General features: G+C 40.4%; 1 long non-coding RNA gene across 4 annotated transcripts; it reads left to right on the forward strand.

Annotated features, from left to right (window-relative positions):
- Positions 1–1,182: 1,182 nt before the first annotated feature.
- LOC128608438 (uncharacterized) lies at positions 1,183–9,875 on the forward strand. 4 transcript variants are annotated; one of them, XR_008386071.1, is made up of 5 exons: positions 1,183–1,334; positions 5,720–5,855; positions 6,298–6,636; positions 6,781–7,200; positions 8,713–9,875. It is a non-coding gene; the product is annotated as an uncharacterized LOC128608438 (long non-coding RNA). The 4 variants fall into 4 exon arrangements; XR_008386070.1 differs by having other exon boundaries at positions 5,720–5,991; positions 6,298–7,200; XR_008386069.1 differs by having other exon boundaries at positions 6,298–7,200.
- The last annotated feature ends 44 nt before the right edge of the window (positions 9,876–9,919 follow it).

A 9,919-nucleotide genomic window follows, 5' to 3' on the forward strand; every position in this document is an offset into this window, starting at 1 on the left:
CATTTACATCAGAATGAAGCAGATAATTGGCCTAATTACAGCACACACACACACACGCACACACGCACACACACACACACGCACGCACACGTTCTCTCTCTCTCGCTCTATATATATATATATATATATATATATATGTGAGATAGGCTTAAATATGCAACTTAAAATAGAATGTAATAAAATTTTGTGACTGTTTGAAAACTGAATGAGATTATGTAGAAAAATCCAATAAAAAATGTAAAAAAAAAAAAATTACATTTTAAAAGCTGAAAATTAAAGTCAATCCACCCCGTATTATCCAGTCTCAAAAAAATTATACACAAACAAAACCTGATGTACATAAAACATGTTTTCACAAAGAATACATTTTTAAAAACATGTTGTAAAATATGCATCCGTTTACATCGATATAAAAGTTAAAAAAGGATGAAAAATACAACTGAAAACATGCATAAAATATTCACTTTCATCAGGTTTTATGAAAAGAAAATCTACTTCAAAATAGTAAAAAAGAAAGGAATTATTTATCAACTTAAATCCTTAAAAACCAAAAAAAAAAAAAAAAAAAATAGAGAAACAGCAGATAAATGAAAAAGTAACATATGTAACATATATTTACACAAAAAAGAATGAATCCATAATATTTTACAAAAATATTATTCATTTATTCATCTGTAAAATAAATAAAATGTAAAGAATATAATATATAAAAGAAACAAAGCATATAATAATAAATAAAACAATTTTTTAAAATACAAATACAATAAAAAAAATATGCAGACACATATTTTCATATTTCATATTTCTCCAACGGAAAGTCACTCAGAGAGTCATTCAGAGATTCACAAACGAATATCTGAATGACGCTCTGAGTGATTCAGTGTAATAACCAACTTTTTGGACGACTCACTTAAACACATTAAAAGAGTCATGAAAGCGTTTCTGAGAGTCTTTTATTCACCCAGAGAGTCACACAGTTCAGTTCGATAACTAAAATGACTCTTTGAACGACTCTATGAATAAATTAAACGACTCTTTTAATGTCTGCATAACAAATAATTCACTGTATGACTATCTGAATGGATTAAATTAAAGACTCTCTGTATGACTCGCTGAATACTGTAATTCAAGAGACTCTTTTAATTCATTTGCGTAACAAACGATTCAATGAATGATAATCTGAATAATGTAAACGACTCACTGAATAGTCCTCTGAACTAAATGACTCTCTTAATGATTCTCTGAATCGCTGAAGAAAGGCTTACAGGCTAAAGAAAACGTTCGTTAGCATGTTGTTAACGATAACGCTTTGGCTAATCCTCAACTAATCCTTGGTAAGTACTTCCTGTTTGGGTATTTAGCATGAATTTAGTGACTTAGTAAAAGCTTTTAGACCTCGTTATGACACAAATACACAATGACAGTCCTTTATATCAGCAGAGACACTAACAATATTAGCCTAGCTCACTCTTTAGGGTTAATTGGATAGTCCCTAATGCTTATGTTTAAGAGCACTGCAGAGAAGTGTTCTTAATTAGATACTGCGGAACAAAACATTTAGCTATTGTTGCCTTCTCGGTAGCTAAGAGCCTGCATGCTAATCTGCTCATTAGCGATTCACAAGAGCCCCACAGAGGACACGGGAACAAATCTTAAATCCTAAGCGTGACGCTGAAGTTTCTCAATACGGTGGAACAAACAGGAGTTAGCAGTTTATGCTAAGTGTAACCGAAGCATCATATTAGCCACCGTGAGCCTTTTTTCACAAATTTACCAACACATCTGAGGGAAATGTTTACATTTCCAACATTTCTGTTCCAATACTCTTTTGCCAGTTGCTTAGCAACGGCCTTCTCAGTCAACTTTGTGTTTTTATTGTTCTTTGTTAACCCGTCTATCCTGAATTGCTAGCTAGCTAACTCGTGCATGATAAACAGTATAAAACACATCTGTAAAATATAGTTATGTCTAATCCAGACTTTATAGGACCTAAACATTAATTTAAAAACATCTTGCATGTTAGCCACGAATTAGCTTTATTTATTTATTTATTTATTAAAGAATTAGCTATCCGCTCTGCTTGCTAACCTGTCCGAGTAGTTTACTAGCGAGTTTGCGACTACCATTATGTAGTTATACGGTCTAATCCAGGCTTTATAGTGTCGATTTTTAATTTTACACCTCAGAGGTTGCCAGATATTTCAAAGTCTAGCGACTAAACAATTGCCTTTAAACCTGCAGATGATTCTTTAATAACGTTTAAACATCTGATTCTGAATATGAGGAACTTTCCCTGTATGCCTCTCAAGCCGGCAATTCCGAATACAGCCTCGAGCCTGCATTTTTAATTTAAATATACTATATATCAGCATTCAGGAAAGTTTCCTGGTTCTGTCATGCTAATCTCCAGAAGAAGTCTGTGTATTTTCCCCATTCAGGAACCGTCACGTGTGTTTTCTACACGTGTAACGGATGAGGGAAGAGCAATTAAAATTCACACGTTGTACTATGAGAGAGAGTGTGTGGGCGCTCACATAACAGGAAGTTGGCGTTTGAGAGAATGTACTGCATCTGCCCGGCCTCAGTGTCCTGAAATGGCTTTAGAAGAGAAAAAAAATAATAATCAGAGGTGGCATGTGAAATGGAGATAGCGAACCTCCGACGGAGAAATTTATGTCGCCACCGAGGGCCAGAAGAAACCGCAGCTCAGGGGCTCATTATTGGGTTATTTTTTTTATTTTATTTTTTTCCGAAAGGGAAGAATGTTTGTAGCTAACTTCATGATAAGTTCTGCGCTCTCGTTCCTCCTTCAGTCCGGTTCTTCTACTACTACTTCTTTTTGTTTTAATGGTGGTTGGCAAACCAGCTAAAGGTGAATTACCGCCACCTACTGGACTGGAGTGTGGGCAGTAGATTGGCAGAAAAATAAAATAAAATGGATAATAATAATAATAATAATAATAATAATAATAATAATAATAATAATAATAACAATACCAAAACAGTACTACATAAATAAAAGAAAATAAAGAGATAAATAATTATATACTAGATATTCCTACTAGATTACTAAAGTCTCTCACTTATCCCAGTATTTTTAAATAGTTCATTAGGGGGCGGTGCATTTTCCCAGATGTTTTCCCCAGCAAGTTCTCTAGTGTCATGTTTTGTTGTCCAATCTGCATCTCTAGCTCAGTTCTTTCCTCCTCATACCTTTTGCAGTCTAACAGAATGTGTTTCACTGTCTCTTGTGTACTGCAATGTGTGCAGAGTCCAGTGGGGTGTTTTCCTATTCTGTTTAATGCTAGATTTAAGCCAACATGACCTATTCTAAGACGAGTAATTATCGTCTCTACCTTTGGGTTTCTGCCCTGCCTCACACTCATGCCCACTTGTTTTTGTATAATATATAGATGTCGTCCGGTGTCAGCTATGTCCCAGTATTCCTGCCATATTTTATGTGTGTGTCCCTTTATAATGGTTTTGATCTCTGCTCTACTTAATGGTATTTGTATATCAACCGTTTCATGTTCTATCGATCTTTTTGCCAGTACATCCACAGTTTCATTTCCTTCTACCCCTACATGTGCAGGAACCCAGAAGAAGGAAACATTCAGCCCCTTATCATGAAGTATGAGAAGCAGATAAAGTATTTAGTAGACAATGTCTTGTCTGCATGATGTTTTCCCAGACTGTATGCTTGAAATTGCATATAGACCGTCGGAAGCTATAGCGACATCTTGGTTCTGATGATTTTTTTTTCTGGCTGCAGTGCCAATAGAACTCCTAATAATTCTACAGTGTACACTGATAAATGAACGGTTGCTCGTTTTTTTGATTTCTACTTCATACCGAGGAATCGGGCTGTTTTGACCCATCTGTATGTATGAGTAATTTTCCTGATACTGGTCCATATAGTTTTGAATTATTATCCCTTGTGGTGATATTTTAGAATTCTCTTTTAATAGTTGTTGTAATCTTGTATCTACAGATGGTTTTATGAATCTCCAGGGTGGTACAGTTGGTATCGCCACAATGGGGCTTACTTGTAGCTGACTGAGACCTGCATTTTGTGCCTTTGTATTTCCTAACCATCCGAAGATATTAAAGTTAGTCCTATAAAACTCTGAGCATTCTTGTAAGATGGCTTTCATGGGGTGCACCCTGCTATGCCCTTGTAGATTTACCCAATATGCCAGCATGATCTTAACCCTCCTGCAGTGTCAGAGGCACCTCCTCACGATGAGGCGGCCCAGCCTACGCCACTCCATCCGAACCTGTCGGAACTGAGCCACCAACCCCCGCCGAACTATGCTCCAGCCGTCCTATCCTCACCTGTGGCGTTACACACGAGATCCCAAGTGAAGGGACCAAAACGTTGCTGCCTGAGGGCTTCAGACCAACAAAATCGGACAGAGAAGGGACAGTGCACGAAGTGGCCAGGGAAGGAGGCCCTATGCTACTTCACAGACCCTGGACATTGGAAGACATCAGGATGACGCATCTGCTGGTGCTCCGCGAAGCAGGAGGACGAAAGTTTGGGGATGAACTTCAGATATTCCGCAGAGAATTCAGACCCACCACTCATGAACTACGACGACTGCTCATGGCAAACCCCTAGAGACACACCCACAAATGAAGAAGGTGCCTCTCGGGCTGTGGGCCCAAGGGAAACATGATGTAGGCCTGATTAGAAGTGCACTACCAGTCGTGATCACGCCCAAATCTGACTTTAGGCCCAGACAATCTCAATACCCTTTTAAATCAGAAGCTTTTGAGGGCATTGGACCAGATTTCTATTCATTATTGAAGACAGGGGTCATTGTTCGCTGTCCTGATTAGTCAGTGCGCACTCCAATATTTAAACTCCAATATTTAAACAGAGAGCTCCAGACGTGCCAAATCCTTACACTATATTACACCAGGTTCCAGCAAATAGCGAATGGTTTTCAGTCATAGATTTAGCTAATGCATTTTTTAAAGTATATCTCTTGAAAAAATACAATCAGTTTGCATTCATATTTGACGGACATCCTTACACTTTCACTCGCTTGTGTTAAGGGTATTGAGAGTCACTAACGATATACAACCAAATGCTAAAGGACAGCTTAGCACCTCTACCACTCTCTCCAGGGCACAGTGTGAAACTGACACCATTAAATTGTTGCAGCATCTTGCCAAAGAGGGACATAAAGTTAGTCTCGCCAAATTATAGTATGAACAACAAGAAGTGAGATTTCTTGGGTCATGACATTTTTGCAAAGGGAAAGAAACTCTCCGCTGAAAGAGTATCTGCAATCCAGAAGATTCCCAAGCCTCTGACGAAGAACAAGTTCTCTCTATGCTAGGTATGTGTTCGTATTGAAGAACCTTCGTTCGAAACTATACCGTTCTAGAAGCACCGCTCAGAGAGATGGCATATGCGACAGGTTGGACAGCTCGTTCTCAGGTAAGTTGGATCCAGTCGCCACAGAGTTTCCCCCGTGTGTACGTGCAGTAGCAGCAGCTGAGAAAGCTGTGGTGGCATCCAGAGACCTGGTAGGTTACTCAGAATTGATCCTCTTGGTTCCACGTGAGGTGTTGTTACTCCTACTTGAAAAGAAAACCTCACATCTGTCCACCCAACAGTGGCTGCACCATAACACTATACTACTAGACATGCCGAAGGTCACTATAAAATGATGTACTGTCCTTAACCCTGCTACTCTTCTTCCAACAGAGGGAGACGGAGAACCACATGATTGTGTTGTACTGACTAACGAACTCTGCTAGAGTCGACCTGAAGGATGTTCCATTGGAAAACCCAGATCGGATCCCCTTCGTGGACAGGTCAGCGTCACGTGACCCAGAGACAGGTAAAAATCGCGTGGGCTATGCAGTAGTGACCGCACACGAGACGGTCTATCAGGAAGTCTCCCCTCAAACCTTTCAGCACAAGCAGCTGAACTGTACACCCTCATAGAGGCATGAAGACATGCTGAGGGACAGTAGGTAAATATCTTTTCAGACAGTTGATATGCCTTTGAGGTAGTACATGATTTGGGGACAATTTGGAAACACCGGAACTTCCTGACGAGTTCAGGAACACACATAGCCCACCACAAACTTGTCTCCGAACTGCTGGACGCAGTCCTACTCCCCAAAATGATTGCAGTATGCAAATGTGATGCACACACTAACAAATTAGACCCTATTTTCCTAGGAAACGCTTGAGCGGACAGTGCAGCAAAGTAAACAGCTGCATCTATGGTCCCAAAACTCAAAAGAAAATAATCACTCCTTCTTTACATCTTTCAGACCTCCAAGCACGGGCTACGGTGGAGGAAAAGGCTGTGTGGCGCAAAGCAGGCCGCACGGTTGTTGACGGAGTTTGGCGATGCCCCCAGGGCTGTCCTTGTCTTCAAAGTTGACGCATGGCAGGGACCATGCGTCAAAAAGGGGGGAATGGATAGCTGTGATAAAGCATTGGTTTCTCTAATTACTCTAAAATAATAATAATAATTTTGTTTATGCTGTTTGCGCAACTCATAACGTGGGTTGAGGTTTGAAGGTAGAGAAGGCCACGTCCCTACGTCCAAACAGGACTCGGATGCGGTAGTGATAATGATAATCTCCAGTGATAATGGCACATCTTTTGTGAGTCATGCCATTAAGTAGATGGGTGAATAATTGGGTATTGAATTAAAGCAGCACTGTGCATATCATCAAGCTAGTAAGGTTTGGTAGAGAGAGAAAATGGGACACAAAAAAACAGATTGAGCAAATGCTGTTCTGAAACAGGCTTAGGATGGCCTCAGCCTCTTTGGGATACTGTTTGGGAGACCTCCACACACAGGAATTGGACCTGCCACAGCTCCTCTTCCCGATGCTGCAGCATGTGATGAGGTAATGTTAAATTACTGTGCAACCCTGTCGTCTGCTCTGCACTCTATCCACAAGCAGGTAAAGGCGGCATTTCCAGATCTAGCCACGGTTCCGCTGCGTGATCTGAAGCCCGGAGAGTGGATCGTGATCAAGGACTTCCGCAGGACCAGGTGGAACAAGCCACAGTGGTCGGGGCCTTTCTAGATCCTTTTCATCACTCGCTCCGTGGTGAAAGTCAACCAGAGAGCCACATGGATGCATGTGAGCCAGTGCAGGAGAGTACCAGAGCCAAGCACTGAGCTGGAGAAGACGGGACTGCAATAGGAGAACTAGACCGTAATTCTCTTTCAAGAGGCCTCTAGGAGGACCGACACTCACGAGCAACAATCTGCATATACACACCCACACACATGACACACTACACTCAAACACACATTCTCACACCAAGTGGTATCTAGTAGCCTGTGAAATCATGGACATGTAGTTTTTGGAGAAAATGTTGACGACTCAAACTGTATTCTTAGGAGGACTGAACTTCATTAGTGCGTAATATATAGCCACGTGACCAGGACAGAGGTTAGATGACGTGACTTTGCTACCGTACCTCTTACTCCCCAAAGCTTCCTGACCACAGACTACTGTTGAGGACTAGACACAAATCATTAGATGTTGACCTGCACATCCGCTCATACATACAAACCTATTCCTAATCATACATCCTTCTCCTGGTATAGGTGGTATCTGTGAGTAAGCCCCGTCATAGAAATAAACTCACAAATCACTCGGACCTTTCCCGACAACACTGAGGGTCCGGGGTAGACCCTTAAGCTGGAAAGATAAACCAAAGCACGATATTGAAGTTTATTGGGTGGAAGACTTAATGATCAATCACGCCAATCACATCGTTGCAGCAGAAAGAGTGCATGACGCACACACTTTTACCCAAATTTGGTATTTAGCTGATCGTGGTGATGGGACTAAGTACCTAAGGCGACGTGATTTCAATAGGTCCCACATCAGCCCGCAAAGTTCTTTAGTAGACTATTACTGCAGATTGGACTACAATTAGTAGTTAAAAGCCCGTATGCCAAGATATTGGCCGCCTCTGTAAACCGTTCTGTATCGCCTTTCGTCAGAAGAATCATTGCCAACAGTGCTACCCACACGTCGTCACACGTCCGCTCGTCACGCAGACACATAACAATTATTCTATCATTGAACACGTGCGGTCCGCGATACGCAACCCTCCACAGACTAGCGAGACGGGGTTTGATTGGCTGAACTCGGTACTTGGGGGATGGGGCTCCTGGATATTAACCGTCTGTCTACCAATAGGTGCAGTGATTCTTCTCGTCTTGCTCATTTTGCCTTGTATTGTTTCTCTCGTTCGGAGCAGTCTGTCACGCTCGTTGAAATCACTAATGACCAAACGCTGATGTTGACAAAGACTGATTACGATCCCTATGATGACCAACCTGACTTGTATCCTAAACCTGACTGGGAACTAGATCCTCCCAGCGACACTGACGATGACGACCCATTGACATCCATTTCACACCTATTGTAAATATTCCTTTGACCATGACGATTCTCATTTCACCCTAAATGAGCTTGCTCGATGGCAGGATACTTTATATCCATAAAAACAGCCTTAGCACCTTCATTATGTCTGTTTTATGATGAATTCAGTTGAACCGTGAAAGGATTCTGAAGTTCTGATGTATTCACAGCATTGTAATTTCTGTTAATTTTAGTTATCATATTTTGTGATGATAAAATGGGGGAAATGTGAGGGAAACGACTCTTTTACTTTGTAATAGTTTTATTCTTGTTCTATTTCATTCTTAGGTGAGGATAACGCCTAAGAAGGCCACGTCATGTCAGTGAGATCAGTACAGGATGTTTATCTGCTTACGCAGACACAAACATGTTCTTCTGTTCAAGGCTCGTCTAAACAACTTCCAAGATCCTAAAACAAAGCCTGTTTGACCTGCCTCAATTATGTCATGCTCTGTGTTTCACATATATAGTAGTGGTTTAGTACAAGGGCTTCAGAGCGCTCTCATTATTCTATCCTGTATTAACCATCTTTCTGTAATAAACCTTTTTACCTTCAGAAGACGAGTCTGCGATAATTGTAAAAAAAAGTTTCTCTCCTTCATTACGTTGTATTTTAAGGGCCAAGCACCTTAGCGGATTTGGACGTTATGTAAAATCAGAACACTTCCACCAGTGTGTATGAAGTTCTAATGTACACCACTCCAGCACTATAGCACCACCTTCAGGCCAAATATGGAAACGTTTACTATAATAACAATACAACATCGTAGAAACTCGATTCCCAAGATTCTTCAGGTCAAGCCGAGTTTAAAGTAGCTTCTGCAAATTGGATTTCCCACCATTGTGAATTAAAAAAAAAAAAATTTGTCCAATCATCAGCAAAGTTGGATCACTGCATCGTGAGGCCAATCACACAAAACTAACGTGACAGTGAAGTCCCCGAACAGGAAGTGAACGTGTCTCAACAGTGTGGTTTATTCAGACCAAGCTTTATAGTGACTAAGTGACGTGAAGTTTTGTCCAAATTCACCTCTAGAGGGAGCTGTACTCCACACAGCCATATATAACACGCATTTCTCCCTTCCCTTATTTCTCCATCACTTCTGTTTAGATTTGATCTTTCCTCCCTTATTTTTCTGTTTTTCATTTATTTATCTTCACTTACATTCTTTTTGTTTTACTGCTTTCTGTTTCCGTGTCTGATGAACAGAGATTTCTTCCGTTTTCCTTTCATTACATTGCTTTTAAACATTCATTTTCTTTACACATTTGTCCTCTCTTCATTGTTTTTCTTTCTTTACAAGCTTTTAAATATTTTAGTTTTTATTTTACTCTCTTTTCCCCCTTAATTACAATAAAGTACATCTATTTATCTATCGGTCTATCCACCCATCAGTCCATCCTCTTTTTTTGTTCCTTACCTTCATTCTTTTTTTCACTGCTGCACGTGAGCAGTTGTGATTCATCATCTTTCTTCTTTCACCTTTCACTCTTT

Source organism: Ictalurus furcatus, chromosome 6, assembly GCF_023375685.1.
Source record: "Ictalurus furcatus strain D&B chromosome 6, Billie_1.0, whole genome shotgun sequence".
NCBI lineage: Eukaryota > Metazoa > Chordata > Actinopteri > Siluriformes > Ictaluridae > Ictalurus > Ictalurus furcatus.